General features: G+C 41.0%; 1 protein-coding gene and 1 long non-coding RNA gene across 4 annotated transcripts in view; one reads left to right on the forward strand and one right to left on the reverse strand.

Annotated features, from left to right (window-relative positions):
* The window catches only part of TRMT9B (tRNA methyltransferase 9B (putative)), a 72,683-nt gene that overhangs the window by 19,912 nt on the left and 30,714 nt on the right, over nucleotides 1-22,057 (forward strand). The gene's annotated exons all lie outside the window — the stretch shown is intronic.
* LOC103016580 (uncharacterized) overlaps nucleotides 7,629-22,057 on the reverse strand; it is an 82,081-nt gene continuing 67,652 nt past the window's right edge. Inside the window, exons 4-5 of the long non-coding RNA XR_003622580.2 lie at nucleotides 8,387-8,527; nucleotides 7,629-7,796 (exon numbers count right to left, since the gene is read on the reverse strand). This is a non-coding gene — a long non-coding RNA (uncharacterized LOC103016580). The remainder of the gene's footprint in view (nucleotides 7,797-8,386; nucleotides 8,528-22,057) is intronic.

Below are 22,057 nucleotides of genomic sequence, written 5' to 3' on the forward strand. Positions count from 1 at the left end.
GAAACAGAGCTTCCTACTTCTGTGCTCACACAGGCTTGTAAGTCTACTTTCCTGTTTTGTGTCATTTATATATAAACACACACACACACACATACACACACACACATACATACAGAGAAAGAGAGAGAGAGAGAGAATTCCTTGAGATCCTAGGCTCCCTCACTGATAGTAAGCATCCCTTTTTAGCCCCTTCCTGGGGCCCCCTCCAATACTACTTAGTCTTCTTTCAGGTAAGAAAACCATATTTTCTTACTTATATATATTTTGTACACACACGTTGTATTTTACTTCTGTGAACAAAATTGTATGAAAACAACAAATTTACTCTGTTCACTTCTGTAGATGTGCTATCGTTAAACAGACCAGTCTGTTCTTTCACTGTCCTTGAACTTTTGACTCTTTGATGTCTTTTAAGTAAGCCTGTTTTTCCTCTGCTCGCACTATTTCTAAAGTAGCATTGGACTGACTTCTATGCTGTATTGTATTCTCCATCACACAGAACAGTACAGAGAGAATGGTTATAGCAGTTGTACTCTACTTTGTATTGTACCATTACACCTGAATTCACTTTAATCACTTATTTCATGCTCTAGAGCTTGTCAGATTTTTTTCAAACTACTAAAGTAAATATGATCTTTACAATTTCTAAGTAACACATTATCATTTATTTTTACTCAAAAATTACATATGCTGAGCCTGCGCATCTGGAGCCTGTGCTCCGCAACAAGGGGGGCCGCGATAGTGAGAGGCCCGCGCACTGCGATGAGGAGTGGCCTCCACTTGCCGCGGCTGGAGAGGGCCCTCGCACGGAAATGAGGACCTAACACAGCCATAAATAAATAAATAAATATTAAAAAAAAAAAAAATTACATAAACACACCTAGGAATTAGTCTTGATTACTGAATGAAATCATTTTATATTTGCCTCTGATATTTGGAGATAGAAAATGAGAGACAAGTAGCTGAGGCAAATGGAGTTATTTAGCAAATTTGTCAGACTAATACATATATAATTTTTAAGTGATTTTCATGTTTCAGAAAATGAGAGTTCATTCAGGTGTCTTCTCTGATAGGTGATGAAAGCATTTAAATGCAGAACTACAAATGTTGCCTGGGGTAAACCACACTATAATATGAATAGTAGGTTCTTTTGAATCCAGTGGTGACACCAAGAGTTTAGCCACTCTGCCCAAGCCACCAAAAATAAACGCATCAAAATAAAAACAGTACCCTTTCTCTGTAAATGCAGCTTCAAGACAAATCCACACTCTTCCATACTGAGCCCCCGACTAAACCCCACTTAGAGTGTATTCTCAGGAAGGAACTGGTTGAATCGAACCTTAATCTGATTAACTGCAAGGAAAAGTAAGTAGTATTCATCTTTCTATGTTACAGTAACACACAAATGACCTAATTCCAGCTTCTTTCCCCTCCCACAGTTTTTCTCTTTCATTCATATTTGAGTAAACATTCAAGAGAAAAACCTGGATTTTTCCTCCCTGTGGGTTATAAGCATGATGAGTTCTTGTCTTCACCTATATGGAGCTTAAAGCTTATCCAGCTTTGTAGGATACAACTCCTTTTATGGATTGAAAATCAAAATGATCTTTGGATTTGCCAAGTGTATTATAAAGTAGAACATCCAGGTCTGAAATCACTCTCTGGTTAGATTACTAATGTGCCAGATTGAATTGGGGATGTGGATAGAGAGAGCACGGGTTTTCTGCATATTTTTTAAAGCAAAATTTGAGGACTAGTATTTGAACATCATTGAATGATTTGTTTATTCACTGACTATGAAGTGGATACTAAGCACCTTTTTGTACCAGGATTGGTACTAGGTGCTAAAGATATATGGCTCTACCTTTGGGAGACTGATGCTCTGGGGGAGATAGCACTCAAGGGGTATAGTAATATGGTACTCTTATAATGAGTATGGAGAACAGTGGCTTTCTTAAAGAGAAAGAGGTGTATTTTCTCATGGTGTGGTGAAAGGTGGAGTTAACTGAACCATAAACATATTTCTGACTTCAAAGAATATCTACTGATATTTTTAAAAGAAAACAAAAAGTCAGCCGACAGAGACAAAAAAAATGGCAGCTATCTAGGACCATGTCTTTTATCTGTTCCCTTTAACCCACAGAAATCAAAGTAAGTGAGCTTGTCGAGAGTTAGAAGGTTTTACCAAAGAATACAACAATACATTAAAGGTATCATACCATGATCAAGTGGGATTTATTTCAGGGATGCAAGGATGGTTCAATACTGGCAAATCATTCAACATGATACACCACATTAACAACATGAAAGACAAAAACCATATAATAATCGCAATAGATGCATAAAAATCATTTGACAAGATTCAAAACCCATTTATGATAAAAACTCTCAATAAAATGGGTATAGAAAGCACATGTCTCAACATAAAAAGGCATTATATGACAAACCCACAGCTAACATCATACTCAGTAGTGAAAAACTGAAAGCCATCCCCTCTAAGATCAGGAACAATACAAGGATGCCCACACTCACCACTCTTGCTCAACATAGTACTGGAGAGCAATTAGGCAAGAAAAAGAAATAAAATGTATACAAACTGGAAAGGAAGAACTGTCACTATTTGCAGATGACATGATTTTACGTACAGAAAACCCCAATGACCCCACCAAAAAACTATTAGAAATAATTATTAGAAGTAAAGTTGCAGGATACAAAGTCAATATACAAAAATATGTTGCATTTCTATACACTAACAACAAACTAGCAGAAAGAGAAATTAAGAAAACAATCCCATTTACAATCACAACAAAAAGAATAATATACCTAGGAATAAATTTAACCAAGGAAGTGAAAGACCTGTACACTGAAAACTGTATGACATTTTTGAAAGAAATCAAAGAAGACACAAAGAAATGGAAATATATTCCATGCTCGTGTACCGGAAGAATTAACATTGTTAAAACATCCATATTACCTAAAGCAATCTACAGATTAAGTGCAATCCCTATCAAAATTCCAACAACATTTTTCACAGAAATAGAGCCAAAAAATCCTAAAATTTATGTGGAGCCACAAAAGACCCCAAATAGCCAATCCTGAGAAAAAAGAACAAAGCTGGAGGCGTCATACTCCCTGATTTAAAATTATACTATAGGGCTTCCCTGGTGGCGCAGTGGTTAAGAATCTGCCTGCCAATGCAGGGGACACAGGTTTGAGCCCTGGTCTGGGAAGATCCCACATGCCGCGGAGCAACTAACCCCGTGCGCCGCAACTACTGAGCCTGTGCTCTAGAGCTCGCAAGCCACAACTCCGGAAGCCCGTGCTCCCCAACAAGAGAAGCCACTGCAATGAAAAGCCCGTGCACGGCAACGAAGAGTAGCCCCCGCTTGCCGCAACTAGAGAAAGCCCGCACACAGCAACAAAGACCCAACGCAGCCAAAAATAAATAAATAAAATAAATAAATAAAATAAAATAAAATTGTACTATAAAACCATACTAATCAAAACAGCATGTTATTGGCAGAAAAACAGACACACAGATTAATGGAACAGAATTGAGAGCCCAAAAATAAACCCACACATGTATGGACAATTAATTTATGGCAAAGGAGCAAAGAACATGCAAGGAGAAAGGATAGTCTCTTCAATAAATGTTCTTGGAAAAACTGGACAGCCACATGAAAAAGAATGAAACTAGATTACTGTCTTATACTATACACAAAAATATCAACTCAAAATGGATTAAACTCTTGAATTTAAGACCTGAAACCAGTACACTCTTTGACATTGGTCTTAGCAATGTCTTTCTGGATGTCTCCTCAGGCAAGGGAAACAAAATCAAAAATTAAACAAATGGGACTACATTAAACTAAAAACCCTCTTCACAGCAAAAGGAAACCATTAACAAAATGAAAAGACAACCTACCAAACGGGAGAAGATATTTGCAAATCATATATCCAACAAGGGGTTGATATCTAAAATATATGAAAAACTTATACAACTCAACAACAAAAACCCAAACAACCCAATTAAAACATGGGCAGAGGAACTGAATAGACATTTTCCCAGAGAAGACATACAGATGGGCAACAGGCACGTGAAAAGATGTCCAACATCACTAATTATTAGGGACATGCAAAACAAAGCCACAGTGAGATATCACTCCACACCCATTAGAATGGCTATTATCAAAAAGGCAAGAAATAACAAGTGTTGGAAAGGATGTGGAGAAAAGGGAGCCCTCATATTCTGTTGGTGGGACTGTAAATTGGTGCAACCAATCTGAAGATTCCTCAAAAAATTAAGAATAGAACTACCATATGATCCAGCAATTCCACTCTTGGATATTTATCTCAAGACACGAAAACACTAATTCAAAAAGATATATACAGCCCCATGTTCACTTCAGTATTATTTACAATAGCCAAGATATGGAAACAAAGTGCCCATTGATGGATGGATAAAGAAGATGTGGTTTATGTACACAATGGAATATCACTCAGCCCTAAAAAGATGAAATCTTGCCATTTACTACAACATGGATGGATCTTAAAGGTATTATGGTAAGTGAAATAAGTTAGAGGGAGAAAGACAAATACCATATAATTTCACTCTTATGTGGAATATAGAACAAAACAAAATAAGCGAACAAACCAAAAGAACACAAACAAAGGTATACAGAGAACACAGCAGTGGTTATGGGGTGGGAGGAGGGCAAAATGGGTAAAAGGATCAACTGTACAGTGACAGAAACTAAACTTTTGGTGGTGAGCACACTGTAGTGTATACAGAAGTCAAAATATAATATTGTACACATGAAACTTATATAATGTTATAAACCAACATTACCTCAATTTTTAGAAAAAAGCCAAAAAAAGAGGGTTTTGGTGTTTAAAGAAGTAAGGAGTTTGTAAGAAAAGAGGGCTGCTTTTGGTATTTAGTCAATGTTCAACAAGTAATCAATAATTTTTTTAAAATGTTAAGGGTGGAAGTAAGGAAAGGGGGACCTCAGTCTGATCAAGGATTTCAGTCCTATGACCACAAGAAATTTAATTCAATTCCAAGAATCGGCTTGGAGGCAGATTTTACGCCAGAGCCTCTAGATGACAGCTCAGCCTGGCTGATATCCTGATTTCAGTCTCGTCAGAGTCTGAGCAGAAGACTCAGCCATGTCATGCCAAACGTCTAACCAACAGAATCGTGAGCAAATAAACGAGTGTTGTTTTAAGTTAAAAAATAAAAATAAAAAAGATCGGATATGTTTTCCGGGACATCGAGCTTGTAATTAGAGTAATTCTAGAAAATGCAGGTGCATTCTAAATGTTAAGACATTTGCCAGTGAAGATGACAGTGCAATGATTCATGCAATTATGAAATAGATCCAGCGTGATCATGTGACTTATTGTTCAACCTGGGACACTTTTGAGAGGGAAAAGGGTGCTACAGGCAGACCTTGTTTTATTGCACTTCATTTTATTGCACTTTGCAGGTTTTGTGTTTTTTACAGTTTGAAGGTTTGTGGCAGCCCTGCATTGAGCAAGTCTATCAGTGCCATTTCTCCAACAGCATTTGTTCACTTTATGCCTTTGTGTCACATTTTGATAATTCTCACAATATTTCAAACTTTTTCATTATTATTGTATTTGCTGTGGTGATGTGTGATCAGTGATCTTTGATGTTACTATTACAAAAAGATTAAGACTTGCTGAAGGCTCAGATGATGGTTGGCATTTTTTAGCAATAAAGTATTTTCTAATTAAGGTATGTACATTTTTAAAATATATAATGCTATTGCACACTTAACAGACTGCAGTATATTGCAAACATAACTTTTATTGTACTGGGAAACCAAAAAATTCACGTGATTCACTTTATTGCAATATTTGCTTTATTGCGGTGGTCTGGAACCAAACCCACAATATCTTCAAGGTCTGCCTGTATTAATGATTGCCCTGAGGAAAAGAAGCACAAGTGGGGACTGCCCCAGCAAACCAGGACTTACGGTCACCCAAGATTAAGGTGCTAGTTGTGTTGTATTACTGCCTTTATAGCAATATTGATTTTTTAAAAACTATGGTAAAATATACATAACGTAAAACTTACCATTTTAACCATTTTTAAGTGTATAGTTCAGTGGCATTAAGTACATTCATACTGTTGTGCAACCATCACCATCATTCATCTCCAGAACATTTATCATTTTTCAAAGCTGAAATTATACCTATTAAACAATAACTCCCCATTCACCTCTCCTCCCAGCTCCTGGCAACCACCATTCCTACTTCCTGTCTCTATGAATTTGACTACTCTAGGTACATTACTGGAATCACACAGTATTTGTCCTTTTGTGACTGGCTTATTTCATTTAGCAAAATGTCCTCAAAGTTCATCCATGTTGTAGCATGTATCCGAGTTTTACTTCTTTTTAAGGCTGAATAGTATTCTTCTGTATGTATATACACATTATGTTTACCCATTCATTACTAAATGGATACTTGAGTTGCTTCTGCCTTTGGCAATTGTGAATAATGCTGCTGTGAACATGGGTGTGCAAATCTCTCTACGAGCCCTTGCTTTCAATTCTTTGGGGTATATACCCACCATATTGATTTTTAAATGAAGTTAAATGGAGGGAAAAAAGAACATTATTTCCTCTCAGGATCCTTTCTGGTTATATTTCTTCAGCATAATACTCTGTCAGGCTGAAGTCCAGCTATGCCTCTGCCGAATTCATCAGAAAAAGGAATCTGAGATAATCTAAACAAGCTGCCTGCTGAGAAAAACACCCAGGGTCTCAAATTCCATCCTCACACAAGAAAGGAAGCTAGCTTTTCTGTCACAACTACCGTGATGCGTTGACCACAGATGTCTCTAAGTGAAAAGGCCTGGCATTCTAGAATGTCAGAGTTGGAGTCACATGAATATCCTCCAGCAGCACAAAGAACTAGGGGATCAACAGCATGAGATCGAACAGAATTGGTCCATGTGACCAAAAACATAACACAGGGGACCATGAACTTCCTGGAAACAGGCAGCAGAACCAACAACCATCTGTTGGCTTGGAAGCTGAGATAAAAGGAGATGGGCTACAGTCATTGGCTGTGGACCTTCCACATACAGAGAAAAATATTCTTCCTTTGGCTGTGGAAGTAGATATCAATGTCAAGAACACTGGTGCACCCAAAACTTAGATAATCCCTTTATGGAAATAGATGCATTAAAATATGACCCTTCATTTGAAATTTTAGGTAATTTTATTCCCATTACAGATTTATAGCCCTGGAAAGTTACACTGACATATCTGCAACAAATAAGGAATTGCTGCATTTGCTGGATGGCAACTGCTCCCTCTCTTTAAATCTCAATGGCAGATACCAGCCTTCTGTGGAGTCAACAAAGGAATCTCGTTCATCTCTAACAGCAGCCTTGAAGAAACTTAATAAACTTTTGGTGATTAGTGGTAACTGAGCTTCAGAAAATACATCTGTAGAAGTTATCTGCCAGCCAGAGATGATAGCTGAGAGCCCAACAGGTGTTAAGGATGTTGAGAAAAGCAGACCCAAAGTGAGTAGCTCATGGATGCTGAAAATAAACAGCATCCACAAGTCTGCTCTCATTAGACCACGCTTGTGTCGGCGAGCACTGAAAAATTAACAGGCAAATCCATACAAAAACCTGCACATGCATGTTTATAACACAAACATCCCAAATTTGCAAATAACCAAGATGTCCTTCAGTAGGCGAATGGATAAACGGTCTGTCCATACAATGGAGTATTATTCCGTGATGAAAATATCTATGGAGCCAACAGAAGACATGGAGGAACCTTAAGTGCATAATTGCTAAGTCAATAAACCAGTCTGAAAAGGCTAAATACGGTATAATTCCAATTATATGACATCTGGATAGGCAAAACTACAGAGACAGTAAAAAGATCAGTGGTTGCCAGGGGTTTTGGGGGTGGGGGAGAGGAGATCAATAAGTGGACACAGGAGATTTTTATGGCAGTGAAACTATTCTGCATGGTATGTGGGTAATTGTGGATACGTGACATTTTGCATTTGGCAAAACCCATAAAACTGTATAGTACAAATTATGAACTCTACTATATACTATGAACATTTATTAATAATAATGTACCAATATCAGTTCATCAGTTGTAACCAATGTTCCACATCAATGCAAGATGTCAATTTTAAAATTACCTACATATTTTTTAAAAATTAAGAGGCACTTCATGTACTAGAGTAGAAAATGTTAACTTCAGGGGTCCAGGTGATGGCATGTCAGGTGGTAGGGAACATGGCTCCAACTCAGGGAAATTAATAAACAAGAGCAGTTCTGTCATTCTAATCCCAGCTGAAACATTTCACAAGCTGCACTTACCTTAGGCAGAGAAACTTCACCCGAGCTCTTAGGAGGTGAGGAAGATGTACTCAATCAGACTTCCGAGCAAACTACTTCTTGCCATCCAGTTGCATGTGGGTTAAAGACTTGGATCAGAGCCCAGAGAATCCACTGACAGGCCTGAAACCAGAGAAAATGTCGGTCTTGAAGCTGTAAGGCTTAAGCCTCGGATGAAGTGAAGCCAGTTTGCAACCAAACCAACCTGGGACCAGGATGTAGAGAGGAGGCTGCAGCCAGAGCCCAGAGCTGGAGGGGATCTGCCCTGGTTTAAACTCTGCTCCAGCCTAACAAGGAAAACCCAGCTGGTTTCGGGTCTCTGCCTCTGCCTTTAAGTCCTGATGTCCTTTTCCTCCCCAAGGTTGCTAATTAAAGAATAAAATTTTAAGTGGTTTCTTGAAGAAAAAAAAGAAAGAAAGAAAGAAAGAAAAAGCCTTCATTATCGAGGCTCTCCAACCTTCTACCATTAATTTTTCCTACTGCAGCCTGGATTCTCCAGGCTGGCTTTTCTCTGCAGGAAGCTCTTGAGGCTTTGCATCAAGTTGGCAGAAATGCAGACCTAACTTTTCTTGTTTTGCTAGCAAAGAATGTTGTAGTTCCTATGTGACCATGAAAAATTGGGCCAGACCATCCACCATTCCCTTAAAAAAAGCTATGCAGACACAGGTGCACACCTATATTTATGCAGTAGATGTAGAAACCTGCAAGGGGAATGTTGAGCCAGACATTTTTAAAGTAATTTATGATCTTTTAACTGATAATTTGTCTATTCTACTTGTTAAAATTTAGGCCTCTTGAGATGCATTGGCAATATGTGCATACAGAAGCTTTTTATTTTCATTAGGATGATATATTTTGGTATACGTTGACGGTTTTATGTATAACATACCACTTTAGGATGATAGTGAATGTTTGAAAAGCAGAAGCTACTAGAAATCCCACCACTTGTGCTGTTAAAAGCAGATGACTGTGCTGTAGGCAAGACATGCCCTGTTGACTCAACCGTCAAGGGGCAAACTTTTAACCACATGGTTTGGTGTTTTGAGTGATTCCCAGTGCTCTGTGTATTATGATTCGTCCTTTAAAACAGGAAATTGAAGAATAATTGAATATTTTTAAAAATGGAGGAAAACTATACAATATATTTTGACATGGAAATTTTTTTTTTTTAAGATGGAAGTCAGCATTTTTTTTTTTAAGATTTAATTCTTTTTTAAAATTATTTATTTATTTATTTATTTATTTATGGCTGTGTTGGGTCTTCGTTTCTGTGCGAGGGCTTTCTCTAGTTGTGGCAAGCGGGGGCCACCCTTCATCGCGGTGCGCGGGCCTCTCACTAGTGCGGCCTCTCTTGTTGTGGAGCACAGGCTCCAGAGGCGCAGGCTCAGTAGTTGTGGCTCACGGGCCCAGTTGCTCCGTGGCATGTGGGATCTTCCCAGACCAGGGCTCGAACCCGTATGCCCTGCCTTGGCAGGCAGATTCTCAACCACTGCGCCACCAGGGAAGCCCCATGGAAATTTTATTACAGGTATTAGTAACCATTAAAACATTTATTCAAGTTTTTGAATACTTTGTGTACCAACTAATTTAGTTAAAGTTGTGACTACTTTAGTTAGATCACGGATCTGTTTATCTGAACTAGACTGCAGTGTGGCATGGTGGACCTCTGGGCTTGTAGAATCAGTACGGGTGGATTCTAGTCCTTCAGAAACTAACTATATAGTTTTATTTACTCGTTGGCTCTCAAGTATTTATAAGTGACACCAATGGCTTGATTTTCACTTACTGTGACATAGAGCTTGAACCTCAGTCCACACACAGCTGGTATTTTCCTCGGCCCGACCACGCCAGCATCACATTCTTCCCTCTCCGCCCTTATATCCTGCAACCATTTCCCTTCAAGCCTTCCTCAGCATCCTGAATCCTTCGCTTGAGCAGCACGTTAGCTGTTGGAGGCTTCTTGATTGCTGGATGCCCAGTGGCTTCAGAAAGACTACATTCTGGTCCACGTGCTAATGGTCAGTCCCAGAGATGCCAGAAAAATGACCATCCTGTGGAATTCAGCTGTAGTTTTTCTCCAGGGTGGTGTGGGCAGGAGAACCCGAGACACCTTTGTGATAGAGTGTGTCACATGGCAGCCAGGGTGCAGTGGGCTGAGAGGAGAATGAAGGACGAGGAAGCCGGCGGGGCTCATGGACCCCTCTCGAAAAGGAAAGAGGAGTGTAAAGCTTGAGGGCAGAAGTAGGGTCTGGGAATGGCTTGCTTTGTGTGTGGTTTTCTGTTTCTGTTTAAGCTCTGTGTCTCTGCTGGCTGAGGAGAGGAGGCCACGGGGCGAGAGCCTAACGCTGGGATGGAAAGAAGAGGCTATTGTCCCAGGAAAGATGGGGTCAACGGAGGAGAGGGGCTAGTCTTGACAGGAGTCTGATGATTCAGAAACAAAAGGGATGTACAAGACTGTGGGGGAGAAAGAGGGAAACTGAAGAAATTTACATTTTCTTAATGAAGTAGGAGCAGAGTCAGCCTGATAAGGCACCGTTTTGTCAATATCTCAGGCTTTCTGGGGAAATTGAGTTAGGTTCCCAATAAAAGTGAAAGCTTTGTTTTTATATCTATTTGCCCATATTTGAATTTAGTTTTCTCATGCATGAGCTGTGCAACTTCTCATGTTTGAGGAGGCCATCAAACAAAGATCTGGTGATCGAAGTAGACTATTGACTGGCCTTTCCAAGGAGAAAGCTACTTCTAAAAACTCAAGTCAGTATTGTCCTATTTTTGTTGTTATTTAAAAACTATTTATCAAAAAACACTGTATTGCATCCTTATTGTTTAATATTTCACATTTCCACATCATTGGAATTGGGGTACATCTTACAGTCGAGGACACAGCATCACCTCTCTTGGTAAAATAAGTGTGCTTATCACAAAATAGATGGTGTCTTCGTCAGCATGGGTGCCATGACCAAGTACCGTAGACTGGGTGGCCTAAACAACAGAAATTTGTTTGCTCACAAGTTCTGGAGGCTAGAAGTTCCAGCACAAGGTTTTAGCCTGTCTGGTTTCTGGTGAGAGCCCTCTTCTTCCTGGCTTACGGACGGCCACCTTCTGTGTCCTCACATGACCTTTCCTCTGTGTGCACATGCAGAGAGAGAGAGCCCTCTGGTGTCTCTTATAAGGACATTAATCCTGTCAGATCAGGACCCTACCCTTATGACTTCATTTAGTCTTAATTACCTCCTTATAGGCCCATTTCCAAATACAGCCACACTGAGGGTTAGAGCTTCAACATATGAATTCTGGGGGGAGATGCAAACACTCAGTCCATGAAGATGGCTTCCTGGATTCCATTAAGTGTTGTATAATCATCACCAAGAAATATTTCCATCTTGCCATAGGTGCTTGATGTTAAATCTTTTGTCTTATTTAATTTTTTTTGGATTTTATACAGCAGGTTCTTATTAGTTATCTATTTTATACATATTAGTGTATATATGTCAATCCCAATTGTCTTATTTAATTTTTAATTTAGAATCAAACTGTATTTAACTTGTTTTTTTACATAGATTATGACGAAACTCTGTGAAGGTTAAAAAATGGTATTTATAGTTTTAAATTAGACATAATAGACAGTGTATCCTTATAGGCTTATTGCTGAAGAAACAAACACTGTCATAAAATGGAGTATGAAAACTGAAAAAATTAAACTTTCCAAACAGTCTGGTTTATTCTGGGCACAGACTTAATAACTCTTGCTGCTAGGAGAAGTACAATTTACTGCCACAGGAAAGCTTAAAATGTCAAACATATTCTTATAAAATACAATGCAAGCTGCCTGCAAATTAGACAACTTTTTTTCTTCACCTGGCATAATTCCTCCTTCTATGCAGCTTTCATAACTGTGGCATTTACTTTGAATTGAAAGCCTCAGGTGTGTGAGGTAAATGTTCAAACCCCGCTACTGCACTGGTTGGTTTTCAGAGGTGTGGACTGCTACAGACAATGGAGAGAATTAGGAGATGTGAGCTATCAGGAAGGAGCTCAGCAGAAATGAAACAGAATCAGCACTGATGCGAGCACACAGCGGGGAGCTGAGGTCAAGGAGCTCTGCCTGAAAAACCAAAGGCTGACAATCAGAGGGACAGCACCCGAGGATTTAGCGGGAGGCCACAGGTCCAGCAAGCCTTTTCCAGCCTCCAGATCATGACCCAGAACCAACACAGCCTGAGAGCCATCAGTACAGATGTCACCAAACTGGTTCATCCAAACCTGACCCCTCTAATGACCCGAATGTCTTTTTCTCCATTTTTTAGGTAGGCTTCCAACAGATTTAGTTGTCTGATCTCTTTTAAGCCCCAAGCCAACGAAGAGCAGCAACTTACAAGGGAGAAGAGAGAGGCAGAGTGAAAAGTGACTGCCCACAGCAGGGTAGGGCAGAGAAGCAGTCAAGATGCATTCAAAACCTAGTGCCACTTAGCGTAAATGCAGACACTCTGTTAGGCTCTGGGGAGCATCGCTGCTCTATGATACTTTGTCATAATTAACTCCTATGTAATCAATTTAAAAAATGTGCTATATAGGCTCTTTAGAAAGACATAAGGGAATTCCCTGGCGGTGCAGTGGTTAGGACCGTGTGCTTTCACTGCTGAGGGCGCAGGTTCAATCCCTGGTTGGGAAACTAAAATCCTGCAAGTCGTGAGGCGCGGCCGGAAAAAAAAAAAAAGCCACATATACATAAAAAGTTTGTGGTATATGTTAGAAAGATTTCCCTAAAAGTGATTAAAATAAACAATACCTTGGTAATGAAAAGGGTCAACCTCAGCTATTTCTAATGTTCAATTATGTGACCTAGGTTTTTATTAAAATCGGTCTAAATTTTGAGTTCAGTACCTGTCTATTTAGCACAGGACTTCCCAGACGAGTACGGGAGCTGGATGGCACATGCTAATACCACCCACCCTCCGAGAGAAGGAGCAAGATGCGGCGGGAGATCAGAAAGCACTCTGGCTTCTAGAACAAGCCATCAGTTGGAAATGAGTGGAGCCTGTCTGCCCGGGAGTTGGCCCCTGGGGAGGTGCATGGCAGGGGGGGCGGAGGGGAGGGGGAATAACGGCCTCATTCCTCCAGATCAGAGGAGCAAAAAATAGAGATTACAACATCATCTCGTTTACATTTTTAATTGTCCCTTTCAAATTTTACATTATGAGATTACAATCCAAAGGCATTTCAGGATTAGGTAGCATCATCGTCAGTACACGCACCAATGGTTAATACTCCTGAGGTATGGGAAGTATAAGTAACAAAATCCAGGTAGTATGAAAATAAATTTGTTCACAGTACACAAAAAATTGGATTGAGAAGCAGAAATCTTCTGTAGATTTTGTGTGCAAACACTGCTTAACTGTAAGGCACAAGGTGAATCAATTCCTGTATTTGTTTTCTCTCTGAAATGATCATCTAAAGATACGTACAGGGCCCCGAAATCTTCCACCAGTTAAATTAAACACTAGTGTGTTGGGCAAAAGCACAAGTAAAACACCATCCAAGGCTTTAGGAACAAATGTGTTGCATGAAGGGATGAGACAGGGCAGGAATTCAGGGCTTCAAAGCCATGTTCTTTACTCCTGCTCCACCCTATTGCTTCCACACAAAGACGGAACCTCAGCAGAACACAGGCAAGTCAGAGGGACCAGGACAAGTATTTGCTCACCTCAGAGGTTTTTCTTGTAGTAGAGCTGACATGACAATGACTTTCTCTGTTGGCATTTGACCAACTCAAGCCCACATCATTTCGATTATTTCTTAAGTTTTTGCCCCTAACACACTACACCTAAGTGTATGTATCCTTTCTAATTAAAGCAGCTATTTAAAATTGGTAATTTCTAGGGAAAGCAAATTCTGAATTTTAAATTTTTCTTGTTAAGAATGGAAGCTGTCATTCCCACAGTAGAATAACAATCACTAATCAGCTTAGAAAGCCAGACCAGTACTAAATACATTTTTAGAACATTGTCTTTATACTGTATAGTGATTGTCCATATGAAAGCAATAACTGGGACTAAACTATTAACAAATTATGAATTTCTTTTGAAGCACTGTTACAAGTTTAGTTTACCATTGTCACTGCACAGGCTGAAGGACTTTGTGATACGGTTTCTAAAAAGGGACAACACCATAGATGAATTTCTATTTTATTTTTTAATGTATTATTTATTTATTTATTTATATTTTTGGCTGCATTGGGTCTTCGTTGCTGCACGTGGGCCTTCTCTAGTTGCGGCGAGCGGGGGCTACTCTTTGTTGCGGTGCGCGGGCTTCTCATTGCGGTGGCTTCTCTTGCTGCGGAGCACGGGCTCCAGGTGCGTGGGCTTCAGCAGTTGTGGCACGTGGGCTCAACAGTTGTGGCTCATGGGCTTAGCTGCTCCGCGGCCTGTGGGATCTTCCCGGACCACGGCTCGAACCCGTGTCCCCTGCCTTGGCAGGCGGATTCTTAACCACTGCGCCACCAGGGAAGTCCCTGAATTTCTATTTTAAATGAGATGCTACCCAGATCACAAAAGACGTACATGCTAAGGGACTATAAAGGTCTGCAGAATTACGTGCCCTTCCTGGGACGTGGCCTGTTTGATAAGGATGAGGTCAGAAGGGGAACAAAGCGGGCAGAGCTTCCTGATTTCTGCTCCTTTAATCTAGAAAGCCATGGGTTTGCTCTTTGGAACTGCTGGAAAAGAAGAATTTTCCTTTCATAAACAAACATTGATCCTTTAGCAATTTCTGATTTATTTGTCATAAGGAGCTACCATAGCTCTTTTAATTAATTACCAGAATCTCTCCATGTTCTCTCATCTGAGGTCTGAATGCTTACAGGATGCAGTCAGGGTAAGAGGAATCCTAGTGATGCGGCGAGGTTCGAGCTGGAGTCCACGTGACTGGGTGTTCAGCGGCCCCCCCGGGAGGGACCGGTCCTCGGGATGAGGCGCACAGGCAGCCCAGGGGGTTCGACTCCGAGTCGCTCGCAGGAGGCACCAGCAGGGCACCTCCACCTCTCCCAGTAGGTTTTATGCAATTTAACAATGTCGGTTAATTACGAGAAGAGCTCAGGCGTGATGAACAGAAAAGATGCCCTGTATTAACTACCCTGGCCTGGCCTGAGCAGCGTCACAGAGAGAAGCAACCGATCCGCAGTCCTTCAGAATTCGTCACAGAGGCATCTCCTCCTCACACACTTAGGAAAACCAGAGCCCCTCCCTCTCGTGGTTGCACCCCGGCTTGGCTTCCATCCTGGGCTCTGAAACAGAGCTTCCTACTTCTGTGCTCACACAGGCTTGTAAGTCTACTTTCCTGTTTTGTGTCATTTATATATAAACACACACACACACACATACACACACACACATACATACAGAGAAAGAGAGAGAGAGAGAGAATTCCTTGAGATCCTAGGCTCCCTCACTGATAGTAAGCATCCCTTTTTAGCCCCTTCCTGGGGCCCCCTCCAATACTACTTAGTCTTCTTTCAGGTAAGAAAACCATATTTTCTTACTTATATATATTTTGTACACACACGTTGTATTTTACTTCTGTGAACAAAATTGTATGAAAACAACAAATTTACTCTGTTCACTTCTGTAGATGTGCTATCGTTAAACAGACCAGTCTGTTCTTTCACTGTCCTTGAACTTTTGACTCTTTGATGTCTTTTAAGTAAGCCTGTTTTTCCTCTGCTCGCACTATTTCTAAAGTAGCATTGGACTGACTTCTATGCTGTATTGTATTCTCCATCACACAGAACAGTACAGAGAGAATGGTTATAGCAGTTGTACTCTACTTTGTATTGTACCATTATTCCAGTTCCTTCTTTTTTTTGTTTCGTTTTGTTTTTATTTTTTTTATTGGAGTATAATTGCTTTACAATGTTGTGTCAGTTTCTGCTGTACAATGATGTGAATCAGCTATATGTATACATATATCCCCTCCCTCTTGGACCTCCCTCCCCCCTCCCCATTCCACCCATCTAGGCCATCACAGAGCACTGAGCTGAGCTCCCTGTGCTATACAGCAGGTTCCCACTAGCTATCTATTTTACACATGGTAGTGTATTTATGTCAAACCTAATCTCCCAGTTCATCCCACCTTCCCTTCCCACCTTGTGTCCACACACGTCCGTTCTCTACATCTGAGTTTCTAGTCCTGCCCTGCAAACGGGTTCATCTGTACCATTTTTCTAGATTCCACATATATGTGTTAATATACAATATTTGTTTTTCTCTTTCTGACTTACTTCACTCTGTATGACAGTCTCTAGGTCCATCCACGTCTCTACAAATGACCCAATTTCACTCCTTTTTATGGCTGAGTAACATTCTATTGTATATATGTACCACATCTTCTTTATCCATTCATCTGTCGGTGGACATTTAGGTTGTTTCTATGCCCTGGCTATTGTAAATAGTGCTGCAATGAACATTGGGGTACATGTGACTTTTTGAATTATGGTTTTCTCAGGCTGTATGCCCAGTAGTGGGATTGCTGGGTCATATGGTAGCTCTATTTTTAGTTTTTTAAGGAACCTCCATACTGTTCTCCACAGTGGCTGTATCAGTTTACATTCCCACCAACAGTGCAAGAGGGTTCCCTTTTCTCCACACCCTCTCCAACATGTGTTGTTTGTAGATTTTCTGATGATGCCCATTCTAACTGGTGTGAGGTGATACCTCATTGTAGTTTTGATTTGCATTTTTCTAATAATTTAGTGATGTTGAGCATCTTTTCATGTGCCTCTTGGCCATCTGTATGTCTTCTTTGGTGAAATGTCTATTTAGGTCTTCTGCCCATTTTTTGATTGGGTTGTTTGTTTTTTTTTTTGATATTGAGCTGCATGAGCCGTTTGTACATTTTGGATATTAATTCTTCATCTGTTGCTTCATTTGTAAATATTTTCCCCCATTCTGAGGGTTGTCTTTTTGTTTTGTTTATGGTTTTCTTTGCTGTGCAAAAGCTTTTAAGTTTAATTAGGTCCCATTTGTTTATTTTTGTTTTTATTTTCATTACTCTAGGAGGTGGGTCATAAAAGATCTTGCTGTCATTTATGTTAAAGAGTGTTTTTCCTATGTTTTCCTCTAAGAGTTTCATAGTGTCCAGTCTTACATTTAGGTCTTTAATCCATTTTGAGTTTATTTTTGTGTATGGTGTTAGAGAGTGTTCTAATTTCATTCTTTTACGTGTAGCTGTCCAGTTTTCCCAGCACCATTACTGAAGAGGCTGTCTTTTCTCCATTGTATATTCTTGCCTCCTTTGTCATAGATTAGGTGATCATAGGTGCGTGGGTTTACCTCTGGGCTTTCTATCCTGTACCATTGATCTATATTTCTGTTTTTTGTGCCAGTACCATACTGTCTTGATTACTGTAGCTTTGTAGTATAGTTTGGAGTTGGGGAGCCTGATTCCTCCAGTCCAGTTCCTTCTGTGGACTATTATTCCAGTTCCCTCCATGGACCATTATTCCAGTTCATTCTGTGGACCATTATTCCAGTTCCTTCCATGGACTATTATTCCAGTTCTTTTTGTGGACCATTATTCCAGTTCTTTCTGTGGACTATTATTCCAGTTCATTCTCATGGCTCCGTGGGTGCAGGGCTCTTTGCTGTGAGCCTGTGCCGCATTAGTCAGATCTCGGCTGATGTCTTCTGGGCTGTCTGACATGTTTAGATGTCAGGGAAAGAGAAGAGTTCACTGCCCTGACCTGGTCTTTTTTGAGCTTTGCAATGTATTCCAATGTGTTAGATGTTTCATGCAGCTGTCAATATTAACACTGCTCCACAGATTAGGGTCTTAAAAATATCCAGCCAAGTTTAAAAAGTATTAGCTACAGAAAATTATAATTTCATTTGGACCTGGAAATAGGAATTGGCACCAAAGCTTTTTATTTGACTGTCAGTCACTTCACACTTTCCCAGGCTCAGTCTGGGTGGAGTGATAGGTTTGGGGACTGTGATGAAAAGACATTCGAGTCTGGGATAGACTGTCGATGATTGAAAGTTATCTTGTGCTCTTGGGATGTTAAAGCACATTTCTATTTGAAGAATCAGAGTCTTAAAAGAGGAAGGGCACTTTAGAAATGATCTCTACTTCTTTATATCTAAGTTGAAGTCACATATACCAAGAAAAGCTAAGAGACTTGCCCAAGGTCACATGGCCAGTGACGACCTGGGCCTATGTCATCTCCCGATACAGTATTTTTTCATCACATCAAAATGCCCCAAGTTCTCCTTTTGAAGTTTTATTTGTGAAGTTTAACGTATTGGTGTTTTGATTTTTAAACTGTGTATTTTATTGACTGAATGAATGTAAAGGAAGAACACACTCGTGTTTGTCTTCCCTACTCTCACACTGCTTCACTTCTGGTCCCCAGATGTGGAGGTTTCCCATACGTCTGACAGTTCTGCCACACCAGCCGCGTGTCCTACAATTTAACTCAATCCTGACATCATCCACCTGGAGATAGACTTGGACACCACAAGTTAAGGGCTCAGTCCCACAAGATTGCTACCCTCCTGCCACACACACACACACACACACACACACACACACACACACACACACTTCAGATGCCAATGGCAAGTCCAGGTTGTCACCTGTGCTCTGACTGACTGGTTAATAAATCGGGGGTTCCCATGACCCCCTACTCGGATTAGATTAATTTGTTAGAGAAGCTCACAGAACTCAGGAAAATATTTTACTTACTAGGTTACTGGCTTGTTTTTAAAAGGTATAACTCAGGAACAGCCAGATGGAAGAGATGCGTAGGGCAAGGTCTGGACCTTTCAGGGCCCCAAGCTTCTGCCCCCTTGGAGTCTGAGGTGTGACACCCTCCTGACATGTGGATATGTTCTTGTCCACCAACATGGAAGCTCTCCAAATCCTATCCTTTTGGGTTTTTAATGAAGGAATGATTGATTAAATCCTTGGCCCTTGGTGTTTGAACTCTCTGGAGATCTGGGGGAAAGGCCTGTATGTCCAAACCTCCAGTCACGTGGTTGGTTCCCCTGGCAACCAGCCCCTTCCTTAGGGGCTTTCCAAAGGTCACCTCAGTAACAGAAATTCAGGTGTGGTTGAAAGGGGCTGGTTATTTATTAATAACAGAAGACACTCATTTCGCCTTTATGCTCTTGGAGCTGTTTCGGGAACTGAGACAAAACTAAATATTATAACAAAAGATGCCCCTACGGCTCTCATATAGGAAATGATAAGGGTTTTAGGAGCTCTGTGCCAGAAACAGTGGAGGAAGACCAAATATATATTTCTTATTATAAATTGCAATATCACACTGACTGACTACTTATGGATAACATGCTCTAATGAACAAGAAAAATATGGAGAAACCCCCACTGACTAAAATTATTAAACAAGAAAATGGGGGGAAAAGCACAAAATGGATATTGCTAAGAATTTCAGAAAGTGAGCTTTGCAAACTACATTATTTTCTCCTTGGATATATTTGCACGTGGTTATAACTTTTATATATTGTAAGCACATTTTCATGACTAGAATTATTTTGGTTTTTTACATTCAAATTAAATATGTCCTCTTCATTTATCCAGTTAAGATGATACGGGTGCCTGCTGTATGCCAGGCTGTGTTCACAGTGCTGGGTGTATAGGTCAGTGAACCAAAAACACCTGATTCCATGGTGTTTACAAACCAGTTAAAGTAGACAGGCAATAAACAACTATAGCAGGTTGTTGAAATGAAACACTTTCTTGTTTTCATTTCTTGCACGGAAGTGCAGGAATATAGTAGTATTAGTCAACATCCCATGAGGAAAACGGAAACCCCACTAGTTATGTTAACAGAGGGAATTTATTATAAGGAGTTGGTTAAATAGGTATTAGAGGACTGAAAGTCATAGAGGGAACAAGTAAGGTAGGAATTGTCATCCTGTGTTGGGGGACCCAAGAGAAGAGAATGGGCTTTTCAGAACCTAGAAGCTTAGAGGAGGGGCCCCTGGAGCTGGGAACCAGACCTCAGAAGCTCAGAGAGGACCAATGGAGTTAGGACCCAGAATCTGGGAAGGGGGTGCTGGCTAGCTAGTGCTGTTACCTTGAGAGCTCAGACAGGGGGCCCTGAGGGGCTGGGAACAGATCTCTTGGCAGGAGTGCTGCCTGGCTTGGAGGTATCTCTCAGGGGTGGGCAAATGGCTGGTGCTGGGAGAGTGGAAAAGAACTGGGAACTGATTGCTCCCGGAAGCAAATGGTGCTGTGGGGTGCAGGACTGTTGCCAGGTTACACTGGCAGGAACAGGAAGCAACCAGAAAGGGGCTGGTCCCTCCTCCTTCCTCTCACCTACCGGACTCGCTTTGGTGTGGTGTGCCCTGTGTGCAGAGCCACTTGGCAAGGAAGAAATATTGTCTGCAGAGCCCCCATGCCCACAACACAAGTTGTGGAGAAAGGGGGTGCAGGGACCACACTTCACAACAGGCAGGGTCCCAAAGATGTTAGGGGGCAGTTACTGTCATGGGCTGAAACTACTTGCTACGATACCCAAGCAGGACTTGCAGGAGAAGGGGCAGAAATCTGTTAAAATTTACCATTTTAACCATTTTTAAGTGCACAGAGCAGTGGCATTAAGTACGTTCACATTGTTGGGCAACCAACTTCAAGAATTATTTTCCTCTTCCTAAGCTGAAACTTCCTAAACAGTAATTCCCCCCCCCTCCTCCCTCAAATTCCCCAGCACCCCCCAACCTTGACCACTACTCCTCTCTCTGTTTCTATGAATTTGACTACTGTAGAAAGCTCACATAAGTGGACCATCCAGTATTTGTCCTTTTGTGTCTGGCTTACCTCACGTGACATAATGTCTTCAAGGTTCATCCATGGTGTAGTGCGCGTCAGACTTTCATTCCTTTTAAGGCTGGATAATATGAAATCTGGTTTTGTGACCCTTAGGCCAACATCCATGTTGAAGGACTTGAACACTGGGGAGATGACTGATTTAGAGAGATTGTTTCTGGCGTGCTGTGGATAATCCCTTTCCCTGCTAACGCACACACACATACACACACGGCATCTTGGGGGAAGAGAGGGAAATGTTTGTTCCATCCTCAAGTCAAGTGGCAGGGTCCCTAGGAAACGTGACAAGGGATGGTGAAGCACGCTGGGGTAGCAGCTGGGAGCAATATTCACCCTAGGCCTGAAGGGGAAAGGGAAAAAGACTAGTTACTTGGCAAGAACTTTAATCTCTGGAAAGAGCAGCCCAGCAGAAGTTGTGGCCGTCAGGAGAGAAACAAAGCCACTGTTAAACCCAGGTCCTTGTGGGAGGAAGTTGGCATAATAAATAAGTTCACCTCTGTCTCCTCCCAAATCCTGCTTCTGCCCTTCATTGGCCAAAACCAGATGGAAGCCTGACGGCAAAGCAGAGCCTCCTGGAGATGGTGCTAGGAGATGGTGTTGCTAACAGAAGCGTGGTAGGCAAAGAAAGAAAATGCAAATCCAGATTGAATGTTTACCCCATCTAATTCTCCTCTAATTGCTGCCCCTCCATGATGAAAAGTGGCCCCAGACAATCAACCTGCTATCAGGCAAATAGCTGGTTCCCTTGGAGCTTTGCATCCCATCGCGGGCTCAGGGTTTACTACCTCTGCTGGTCGACTGAGCACTC

This window comes from Balaenoptera acutorostrata, chromosome 21 (genome assembly GCF_949987535.1).
Source record: "Balaenoptera acutorostrata chromosome 21, mBalAcu1.1, whole genome shotgun sequence".
Lineage (NCBI taxonomy): Eukaryota > Metazoa > Chordata > Mammalia > Artiodactyla > Balaenopteridae > Balaenoptera > Balaenoptera acutorostrata.